The sequence below is a fragment of the Micrasema longulum genome, unplaced genomic scaffold (assembly GCF_059751315.1).
Source record: "Micrasema longulum isolate JH-2025_06_02 unplaced genomic scaffold, ASM5975131v1 h1tg000064l, whole genome shotgun sequence".
NCBI classification, from domain to species: domain Eukaryota; kingdom Metazoa; phylum Arthropoda; class Insecta; order Trichoptera; family Brachycentridae; genus Micrasema; species Micrasema longulum.
Window position 1 is genome coordinate 113952 of NW_028277271.1, and position 12121 is coordinate 126072.

Here is a 12121-nt window from a genome sequence, read left to right on the forward strand (position 1 = left end):
TTATCTCGACTCGATTTCCTTATTCAGAACTTTTTCCTGAAAGCAGCCATCGTGTGGAAAACACACGTTCAGAGCTCCGGGGTCCTGGTTCTATTTCACACATACAACTGTATTCTTCATCCGCCTGGACACAAATCAGTTTAAAGTTACTTAATACGTTATTATGAATCTATTTTTAATTTCCTTTAATTAATTGACATAAAAAATTATCTCACCCGAAACGTTTATTGTGGTCAATAGTGATAAGTTGTGCTTCGTCATTTTCATATTTTATCCATATCTTTTACTTTGATTTGTTATCGAACGCTTAAATTATTATCCACGTTATCTCTCTCTGCTGCTATACCTGGGTTCGAATCCCGTGAAAGTGAACAAAAAAAATCTTTTTCACTGTACAATGTTTTATAACCCTTTATTGTCACTGCAAGCGTAAGATTTTACCTTAATTTCTAAAAAAAATAATTTAATATTAAAAGATGTATTCCAATTAGTAATAAAGTATATTTAAACAACCAATTACTATTTTAATATTTAACAAGCAGTGCAATTTATTACAAAATGATTTTAAAGGTTATTATCATTAAAATGTAAATTGCCGTAAATGTTTGCTTTTCGAACGACTCCCGTTCCACTTTCAAATGCCTGAGTGCGTAAATTTTTTACGGTCAGGAACGACAAGTTTAATTTGACACCTACCTCCGAGTACTTTTTTAACAGTAGAATGAGAAACCCGGGGTAGGTAGATTCATCCGCGCTTTAAGTCGATACAAGAGACGCGTTCTAAAAATCATTTTCGAAAAAATTCCGAGAAACTTATTTTACTAAGAATCACTCTCAAATTACTTCCACTCTTAAATTTCGGAAGTTTTCTTTCTTTTTTTGTGAGTTCGTTATTTTTTTAATCCGCTAATTATGTGAAAGTAATTATTTTTGTCTGCCTCTAAATTTTCCCAACATTTTAACGAGGCAGGCTGTCTTTGCTTTTTCTTAAGGTTAAAAGATAGACTCAACGCTTGAATATTTTTTAAAGAACAACGGTTTTAAATGCCTACAGGAGCTTAACAATCCACAGATTAACTCTACTTAGTTTTAAAATATCAACGAATATTTCATAAAAAAAACACAATGTTTTTATGTTGATGTACGACTGAATGAAACGTATATGATTGTATCAATTGAAGTCACCAAATTACGATGACACTTTCACATAAGCGCAAATTGTGTTTGAAGAAAATAATACCTTTTTTTAATTATTTTTTTTTGTAATCTTAATTTATGTACCTACGAGTAGGTAAGGAAACAATATCAAGTAATTTTTAAATATACTACATTATAATATATTTTATCAACCAACAATGAATTTATCGTCATTCCCTTTCCGCACCTTATGGTGAATAGGGCACTGCATTAGTACTCTAACCGCAGCGTATCTTGATTATATGAAGGTGAGAAATCCTGTATTATGCTTCAGGTGTGGGTCCAAGGACTATGAAATGGTTTGCATAGTGTAAAAACACATTTTTATTAGGTATATCCTTCATTTCAACCATGTTGGGAATCGAACCCGAGACCTCTTGCACGGTAGATATACGCGCTGACAATTTGACCACGAGACCGACTACGTGAAACTGTAAATTTTCCTAGGATTTTTCATGAGCTTTGAAGCAACAAGACATATGCTTATCTAGCTCTAATCTGTCGATTAAATTGATCATAAATTGTATAACTTAATTGTCAATGCGCCTGCAAGGCGTGCTGACATATTTATTTTACTGCGCGTTCGAGGTGATTTTCACAAAAACGGCACTTAAACACCTTTAATAAAACGTAATTCGTCAAATGTGGATGAAAATAAAAATAAATGAAAACTTTTAATAATTAAAACGCGTGTTTTACTACGGAGTTGGTGCTTTTTTACCAAAAATTAAAATGAGTTGCTAAAACTTTGAAACTTCGCAATTTTTCGTACAACCATGATTTTAATAGAAATTTATTGTAACAGAGCGGAAATACGGTTTTGAAAAGGGAATATGGAAGTCTTGGCATCTACGACCTATTTATTGGCTGGTTTAAGTGTCCACTTCACACGCTGTTTTATCTCTCCGTTGCAATTTCGATCTTAACTCCCTATGAACTAATATCCGGCTTGTCTACAAACATTCGCACATATAAAAATATTGTTGAACCACGATTACTTTTTGTCGAATTTAGTTGAATCCGCCATGGCGAATTAGTTTTCCCGAACGGCAGGCGGCCCGTAAAATGAATACTTTCGTTCCAAATGGCTATTTGAATAAAGACATCAAAATGTGCGTCGGTTTTCCACGCGTTTCGCGTTTGGCGAATCAATATGAATTATGAAAAGCGTGTTTAATGTGCGCGCAATAAACTTAATGTTGTCGCTATTACCGTACCGTACCGCTCCGCACCGCTACCGCACGCCACCGCCGCCGCACAAATTACCGCCACACTGCGCACTCCGTACGCCCATTTCACACGTATCGTCTAAATCACACGGCATGATAAAATTAGGGTCGATTCACCGATGTGTAATTAATAGACCTGCCAAATAAAATGTACGTCGTCTTGTATGTTAATTTATCGTGCCGGGTGGATTTTTGCCGTGTGGTGTGAAAACGACCTACCTATGCGTAAAGCTATGGTTTCCTAAGACAGCGGTACCGTCACAAAGCGGCCGTCACGGGACGGCGGATGACGTCATTAAAACGTTGACTATGTAAATCAATGGCGCCGGTTTCCTAGAGAGCGTTGACCGTGAACGTAACGTCGAAGCAACGGTGCCGCCATTTGCAGGACGGCCGTCACAGCGGTGCGAACTGTTTTCGAACGGTTTTTGTCGCGAAGCGGTTACCGTTTAGCTGTCAAAATGAGTGCAAACGTGGTGCGGAATGTTGAAAATGACGAAATATTGATTAATTTTGTAAAAATCATGACGATTTATGTAATGGAAGGGCAAAGACTATTAAAAAGTCGAGTTGAAACAAAGTTCGTGAAGAAATATCGGGACAACGCTTGAAATATCAGGTATGTACTAAAATGTAAATAACAATAGAATCATATAAAAATAACAGAGCAAATGTTTATAAGCTACAAGAAAAAAGCTAAGCATCTATCATAATGTTATTTTTCTAATTCAAAACATTTATTATAACATTGTTTATACGTAATAGATTCCAAGGAATCCTAACCTATTTATTGTGTCTGCAGATAATTGGTTGAATTCTATATTAAAATTTCGTAAGGTATCCAAAGTAAAATGCTTTTATTGGATTCAATTATCCTTTTATTTTTTTTATTTACAAGGGTGTAAAATGTGACGCATTTTGTCTTGTAAGGACATTATCAAACTTTTTATTAGGTTACCTTACCAAATCCTAACCTATTTTGAAGTTGACATTTTATGAAATAACACACAACATTTCAGATTAAAAGTCACATGGGTGTGATTTAAAATAAGGAGTTCTCCATGAATATTAAAGAGCCAAGAAAAATGCCTGGAACATAATCTTAACAGAGTAAGTTTGATGAATTTTAAATAAAATATGCCCTTTGAACATGAAATGAATACAACAAATTTGTCGATGGATACAAATAAGTATACCAATGTAATTCTTGTATAAACATTACTATAATATTTTTTCTGCATTAATTATTACATTTATTTATTCTAGAAAGCTACAAACACCAAAGAGTAGTCACCAATATAAACAATTTTTGTTACAACTGAGAGGGAAAACATTTTTGAGAAGGGAATACTGAATTTGTGTCGTAGGTGAATTGGTTCAGGCGAATAAATCTCACCCAAATGATAAAAGTTTCAGCTCTTTTACTTCACAAAAGAAAACAGATGGAAGAGTTGAGGAAATGTGATGTTAAAACATAGGCAGAATGGAGAATGTTACAATGTGTAAAATGCCTACTTAAACCAGCCTATGACAGAGCATAAGCCCTGTAAGTGCCTAGACTTCCATATTCCCTTCTCGAAAATGTTTTCCCTCTCTGTTGCAACAAATTTAGAACTAGATAACTCCCTAGGGAGGAAATCCAGCCTGTCTGCAAACATTTGGACATACTCAAAACATTGTTTTTAATGAGTAAACTTATGGCACAGAAAAACGATTAAATGTAGACATACTTGGGACTTATTAATACATTTGTTCCAGGATTCTTATCACCGAATTCAATTAAATAATATGGTATGTAAATGAGCTCCCATTTATATTTGAGACAAGTTCAAACTAGTTTTATAGCAACTCCATAAACACCAGTAATAAGTTCTTATTTAGATACATAAGGTAGGTTGCAATAACTTTCCTGTATATTCATTGTGAATTTTATTTTCAGAATAAGTACATACTACAAAATTATTTTCACCCAAGTGCAGATCAAGATACGAGTAGTGAGAGGGTAGAAACTCTCCCGATAGTACTACTAGATTTGCTGTGCGAGTCGAACTCAAATGTTTGCCAGCAGAAATTACCAGGCTCCCGAGCGATTTCTTCACTGCCTCAACATGCAAGGACAAGGGGACATTCGTCAACGACCTACGACTCAGACTCGCAGACATCAGACAAACACCAGGCATCCACCACAGTCCAAAGAAAACCTTTATCCACAAAGAACTTCTCAACACGAGCCACGTATTTATATTTACTGACTGCCACAGAAGACCATTCCAGAACGCCATACAATGTAGAACAGACGGGAGACAAGACTTTCTGAAATCTACCTTCACTATTGTGATGGAAAAATCCGATGACACCATACCCACAGCAGTACTTACTTCGGACTCACCAGATCCACCTCCAGGAAGGCAGACACTCCCCTGAAATGAACACTTCCCAGAATAATACTGATCATAAAAACAAAAATGTACTAATAAATATGAGCAAACTATTTTTACCTGGATGCAAATTATGTTTTAAATACCTCTTAATACCTCCTCGTACACATTATTGTAATTCCATTTTGTATTATAATTTTATATGTATTCTTCTCCGTTTTTTAGATCATGAGAAATGTAGTTTATACTCACATAATATATTTTCTATTACATAATATTTATGTAAATTTAGGATTATAATGAAAAATCCTCAAGTATGCTATACTAAAATGATTTCGTGTTTAGCATTATGTCTTATACTCATATATATACATATAACTCATAAAATATTAGTTCTTTATACAAATATGAACCAAACTTTTCTTCTTTAAATATCTCTTTGTAAAAAGAGATATTTAAAGAAAAAAAGACAATAAATTTAAGTTAATTTAAAAAAACATCTTAAAAAAATTATAACATATTGTGGTAAAAAAAGCAATATATTATTTTTAAATGCTATTCTAAAAGTAATTCAAATAAGTTTAAAAATATAAAACCAGCAGTGGAAAAAGAAAGAATAAAGGTCTTTCAAGTGAAATGTAAAAGAGCATCAGAAATTCAAATATATTAAAAAAATATTTTGTACTTTCTCCAGCCTGTCAATATAAGTAATGTATTTTGGATTCCAAATTATGGATGCAAATTCTAGGTGAGTACTTACATAGCTATAATAGAGTAATAATGAATTGATTACAATGTCTGCTTTGTAATGACAAATGTATTCTTTATGTTTGTTGTTACTATGTAAAATACTATATTATATTTTGACAGACTAATAAAATGAATTTAATTATGATTCAAAGAGGTTGGACATATACTTGTATGATAGGGAGCAGATGATATTCCTAAAGAGTTAAAAGTTATACAATACTGTGTTGTGGGGTACATAAATTATTAGTTAAACGCTGAAGACATTTTGGTTTCGAACTTACAGTTTGTAGTTATGTATATTATTACATATGAAAGTTATAAGTATATATTTTGGTGTCTGTAAGAAGTAAGTGTATAATAATTGTAATTTTTCAGAAGAAATCTGTACAGTTTATATATAGTAAGCAATATTAAGTTCTGATGTTCCAGTATAAATTGTTACTACAATTATTACAAGTTTATATATGTATATTAAAGAAAACGTAAAGTAAAGTGAATTCTGGTTCTTTTGTTTTACAAAGAGATATTTAAAGAAGAAAAGTTTGGTTCATATTTGTATAAAAGTACAAATATTATATGAGTTACATATAATATATGCGTATAAGACCTAATGCTAAGTAATCTCACGAAATGTAAGAAAGCATCAGAAATTCAAATGTTTTAAAAAATATGTTGTACTTTCTCCAGCCTGTCAATATAAGTAATGTATTGTGGATTCCAAATTATGGATGCAAATTCTAGGTGAGTACTTACATAGCTATAATAGAGTAATAATGAATTGATAACAATGTCTGCTTTGTAATGACAAATGTATTCTTTATATTTGTTGTTACTATGTAAAATACTATATTATATTTTGACAGACTAATAAAATGAATTTAATTATGATTCAAAGAGGTTGGACATATACTTGTATGATAGGGAGCAGATGATATTCCTAAAGAGTTAAAAGTTATACAATACTGTGTTGTGGGGTACATAAATTATTAGTTAAACGCTGAAGACATTTTGGTTTCGAACTTACAGTTTGTAGTTATGTATATTATTACATATGAAAGTTATAAGTATATATTTTGGTGTCTGTAAGAAGTAAGTGTATAATAATTGTAATTTTTCAGAAGAAATCTGTACAGTTTATATATAGTAAGCAATATTAAGTTCTGATGTTCCAGTATAAATTGTTACTACAATTATTACAAGTTTATATATGTATATTAAAGAAAACGTAAAGTAAAGTGAATTCTGGTTCTTTTGTTTTACAAAGAGATATTTAAAGAAGAAAAGTTTGGTTCATATTTGTATAAAAGTACAAATATTATATGAGTTACATATAATATATGCGTATAAGACCTAATGCAAGTAATCTCACGACATGTAAGAAAGCATCAGAAATTCAAATGTTTTAAAAAATATGTTGTACTTTCTCCAGCCTGTCAATATAAGTAATGTATTGTGGATTCCAAATTATGGATGCAAATTCTAGGTGAGTACTTACATAGCTATAATAGAGTAATAATGAATTGATAACAATGTCTGCTTTGTAATGACAAATGTATTCTTTATATTTGTTGTTACTATGTAAAATACTATATTATATTTTGACAGACTAATAAAATGAATTTAATTATGATTCAAAGAGGTTGGACATATACTTGTATGATAGGGAGCAGATGATATTCCTAAAGAATCAAAAGTTATACAATACTGTGTTGTGAGGTACATAAATTATTAGTTAAACGCTGAAGACATTTTGGTTTTGAACTTACAGTTTGTAGTTTATTTATTTATTTTATTTTATTAAATATTTGGGTAAATCATAAGAACGCAAATATTTCTTTTTTTTAAAAAATAAAAAATAAGTATTAAAAACAACAATTTTTTAACATAAAAAGACCAATTAAGTTTTCATAAATTAAAAAGATATAAACATTAAATGTGACAAAAAAATAAAAAATAGATAAGAATTTTAAGTGAGAAAAGAATAATTAGTTTTGTATATTATTACATATGAAAGTTATAAGTATATATTATTGTGTCTGTAAGAAGTAAGTGTATAATGATTGTAATTTTTCAGAAGAAATCTGTAGAGTTTATATAAAGTAAGCAATATTAAGTTCTGATGTTCCAGTATAAATTGTTACTATAATATTTACAAGTTCATAAATGAATATTAAAGAAAACATAAAGTAAAGTGAATTCTGGTTCTTTTGTTTTACAAAGAGATATTTAAAAAAGAAAAGTTTGGTTCATATTTGTATCAAAGTACAAATATTATATGAGTTACAAATATATGGGTATAAGACCTAATGCTAAACAAGAAATCGTTTTAGTATCGTTATCGTTTGAGAATTTTTCATTATGATCTTAAATTTACATAAATATTATGCAATAGAGAATATATTATGTGAGTATAAACTCCATTTCTCATGATTTACAAAAAGGAGAAGAATACATATAAAATTATAATACAAAATGGAATAACAATAATGTGTGTATTCATAAGAGGTATTAAAAACATAATTTACATAAAATTTTGCATACTATAAAACTATGTAATAGTACTTAATGTTTCCTAAATAAAAGAAAAAAATATTTCTTTCTCTTATTTCTGTTTACAGGATATCATGATTTGTTTACCAAAACACTAGAAATTGGCCCTGTGAAGGAATAGAACGCACCAAGATCAGTTACAAATAAAAATGTAGTTATTGCATATATTATTTTTATTTAATCAAAAACATACACCTTTTATTTTATAAATTATTATGTAATGTATTTTTTAAAATTATTTGAGTATGATCTTCTTCTTCTCTGGTCTCAATCCTGGGATTGGCTGGCAGCAATTCCTTTCATTCTTCTCCTCCATTCCTCCCTGTCTTGTGCGGCTCATTTAAAGTCAACATATGATGAGCAGCGCACGTCCTCTAATAGGTCCTCCAGGTACTCTCGGCGTGGGCATCCCCTAGAATTTGTTCCCCCGGTCATCCCCTCCATTGCACATGCAGGCCTTCTTGACGTATTACATGACCGATCCATCTCGCTCGCCTTTCGGACAAGGTCCTGAGCAGGTGCCTTCCACCTTCGATTCTTTGGAAAACCTCCTCATTTGTAATGTGGTCTCTCCAGGAAATTCCTAGTAGTCTTCTATAGGACCACATCTCAAAAGCCTCTAGTCTCCGTTTATCTCTTTCGGATAGGCACCATGTCTCGCAGCCATACATCAAGATACTCCATAAATAGGTCTTGATTAGGAGTATTCTTAGTTTTAGGTCTATATTATTTGATTCTTTTATTTTGGACCTTTTATTAAATGCAAGTCTAGCTTGATGTATACGGCTGTCGACCTCGCTCTTAGACCAACCGTCCCAAAGTTATTTTGCTCCCGAGGTAGAGAAACTCCTTGGTGTTCTTTAGTGGTATTCCCGACATCACTACTCTTATCTGGTGTTGCATTCGGCCTACAGTCAGTAGCTTTGTTTTGTCTTTATTTATCTTCATACTGTAGTTATTTTGAAGAATGCTTTCCATAGTTGTAAGGGCTTTTGCAGTTCTTCTTCACTTTCAGCAACCATAGCAATATCGTCAGCAAACCTTATCATATCCCATTTAGTATGATATTAATAACAATAATTACAGGATTAAATAAACTAAAATTAGTTATTATATAGATGTGATTATAAGTAATTATGATATTTTACAAATTGCAAATATTTATTTATAAATCCAACATACTCAAGGAATACTATTTAAAAGTTTAACATATAACATCAAATCAGAGAGACTAAACATATATTATAAAAACTATAAATCATATATTTGTTTTTACATTATAAATTTAAGATGTTTCTATCCACTTGTATCAAACACACACTCACCCTTTCCACAAACCCACCCTCACACTCATATACACTAACTCTCATATTCACATACCTACCAAAACCTCACTCCACTCCAGCAATATTACAGCACATTTAAATCAAAGCTTTCTCTCACTCTCTAAGACTTGCAAATAAATAATACAATAATAAGCTCCACTCGTTTGACGATAACAGCCGAACCTCGCTTCTAAGTTATCGTTTTGAAATTTACTCAAGAGTAAATATTCTACTTTATGCATGGAAAATATATATAGGATCAACATTGAAAACGCATCCAATGTAGTAATGGGGGATTTAAATTTTTGTACACCTAGAGACTAACTCTCAGGTATTGAGAGTCTCCAAGTTTTTAACCAAAGGGACATGTTTCTTAGAAAATTTTTATGATCTACACTATCTTCTCTAATGGGTTCCTTGTGAAGATTGTTGAATCTCTGAAATTCAAATACACTTTACCCATTTACAATCTTCCACCATCTACAAAATATACTTTTAAAATCTAGAGTACTCTCGGGTTCTACAAACAGTTCTGGATTTTTAGGCGCTACGCACTTTAAACCCACCAATTGTTTTCTCATTAAAAACTTTTAACTCTAGGGATACATTTTGTTTTAGAATGTTGCTTGGATATAGGACTTTGTATGATATCATGTGCCCAAATTTGATCAAGGTTTTTTTTTCAAGATCATTAATGAATTTCGAATGTTGAAATTGAGCATCTAATATTATACTGAAATCATTTAAATGAGGATTATTTTGAATTGATCCAATTATTGCAAACACACTTAATTAAATGTAAGTACAGGATCAAATTTGAAAAATAAAGTTCTACTATTATCTAAAGGGTGAGGTAAACTAGGGAGTAATATTTTATCTGTTTGAAACAATTCAAGAGCCTTTTTTGTTAATAGCATTATTATCGGATTTCAAAGATATTGTGAAGTAGGCCTTGTATACAAACTCCTGACGTCACTGCAACCTGTGAAGATCTATTGTGATGGATTAAATTAATTAAAAACAACTACTGCACAACATCATTATACTTACAGAGGAATATTTTTCTTTAATGAAATGAACAAAGATAATAAAAAGTACAGTCAGGAATACAATATATTTAAGAAAGAAGTAAAAAATTACATCTATAATTCTTCTTTATGTAACACTGATTGAAAACATCGTTGATATCTTTTTTGTAATTTATTTATGTTATTCTAAAAATAATATTGATTAAAATAAAATAATCTATTATAAGACGTCACTCCCCATTATGTACACAAGAATTGTTTATTTCTTTTACGTAATGGGAAACGTTAATGTAAATATATGTAATTGAAAAATGTAAAAAATTGTATTCAATATTGTATTTAAATTTGTTATTAATAAATTTAACAAATAAAATCTATTGCACCTATAACTTTAAGAAATCCTCTCATACAAAATAAGCCGGATATAACTACATTTGTTCTGGACACTGGCTTCATTATAATATAGTCTGGTGTTTTTCATGCCAATTGATGTTGATGTTGAAATAGTTTGGTGACTAAATTCGTGTATATCAGCAGAGTCGTCTTGAATCTGGAAGATTTATCAAAAGTTAATATCTATAGGCATTAAACATTTACGTATTTAAAATTGTCAAATGAATTGACAGAAACGATACTTACATATTGCCAAAATTACATATTATTCATTACATACCTCATTACTACCCCAGTACCGAATAGCAAATAGGCCCTGGAGTTCTACTGGTATTTTCTCATCTCGTTTGTGTCCTTCCAAATCGAGTTTTACTAGAGTAATTATGCGCCTCATATTTTCCTTCGAAAAACAGTATTTCTCCTTGAATTCACTGTCTTAAAAATCTTAAAAAGAGTTGACTCTTTTTTTAATACAATTTTCGTGCACGAGAAGGTCGCATGCCTTCGAAAATGTTTAAAATTAAATAAAACTGTGACAAACTATTCATAAATAACGACAAATATGACAGATCGCATTCTAGGGCATATTTTTGACAGATAAGCTGCCGTGGCCGCCAGATATGACAACGTTTTCCTAGGAAACCACTCTCTAGTCACCGTTTCGGCGGCCGTTCACCGCATTACCGTTCGTACGGCCGTTAAGATATCGGCACCGTTTTCCTAGGAAACCCAAGCTTAAATGGAGAAGGGTTGGTCGCAATTAAGAACTGGGCTCTGAGAGCAGTTATTGGCAACACTGATGTTCTACAAACTCTGAACAGTCGTCTAAATAAAAATATTGTTCACCAACAATATTTTGAGTATCTCCAAATGTTTATAGACATGGCTGGATTCCACCCCCATAGCCTTAGGGAGTTGATAAGATTTGAATTGATTGCAGAGGGAAAACATTTATGAGACGGGATACGGGAATCAAGCATCTAAAGAAGAAACCGGAATGTTTGAACAAAGGCCAAATGGTGAATTTTACACAGTGTGTAAAATGACCAATGTATTCCTGAAATTTACTTCCCGAAAATATTATCAAAAAAATATTTAATGATGCAAGAAAATCTTGTGTCAAATGAACATTATTATTTTTTAATAAGTGCCTGTAAATATTTGTTTATTACCATTTACCGACTTTTCTAGGTCTACCGGTTTCGAGACGTATTCGTCTCTTTATCAGGACACTAATTACACTAACATTGAAGTCGAAAAATTGCATTGAA

General features: G+C 31.4%; 2 long non-coding RNA genes across 2 annotated transcripts; one reads left to right on the forward strand and one right to left on the reverse strand.

Annotated features, from left to right (window-relative positions):
* The first annotated feature begins 2751 nt into the window (after window positions 1-2751).
* LOC148285089 (uncharacterized) lies at window positions 2752-7598 on the forward strand. Its single transcript, XR_015822973.1, has 3 exons — window positions 2752-3045; window positions 3446-3536; window positions 4366-7598. It is a non-coding gene; the product is annotated as an uncharacterized LOC148285089 (long non-coding RNA).
* A 3180-nt stretch (window positions 7599-10778) lies between these two features.
* On the reverse strand, window positions 10779-11565 carry LOC148285090 (uncharacterized). Its single transcript, XR_015822972.1, has 2 exons — window positions 11131-11565; window positions 10779-11007 (listed from the first exon to the last, which is right to left on the reverse strand). It is a non-coding gene; the product is annotated as an uncharacterized LOC148285090 (long non-coding RNA).
* Between the last annotated feature and the right edge of the window lie 556 nt (window positions 11566-12121).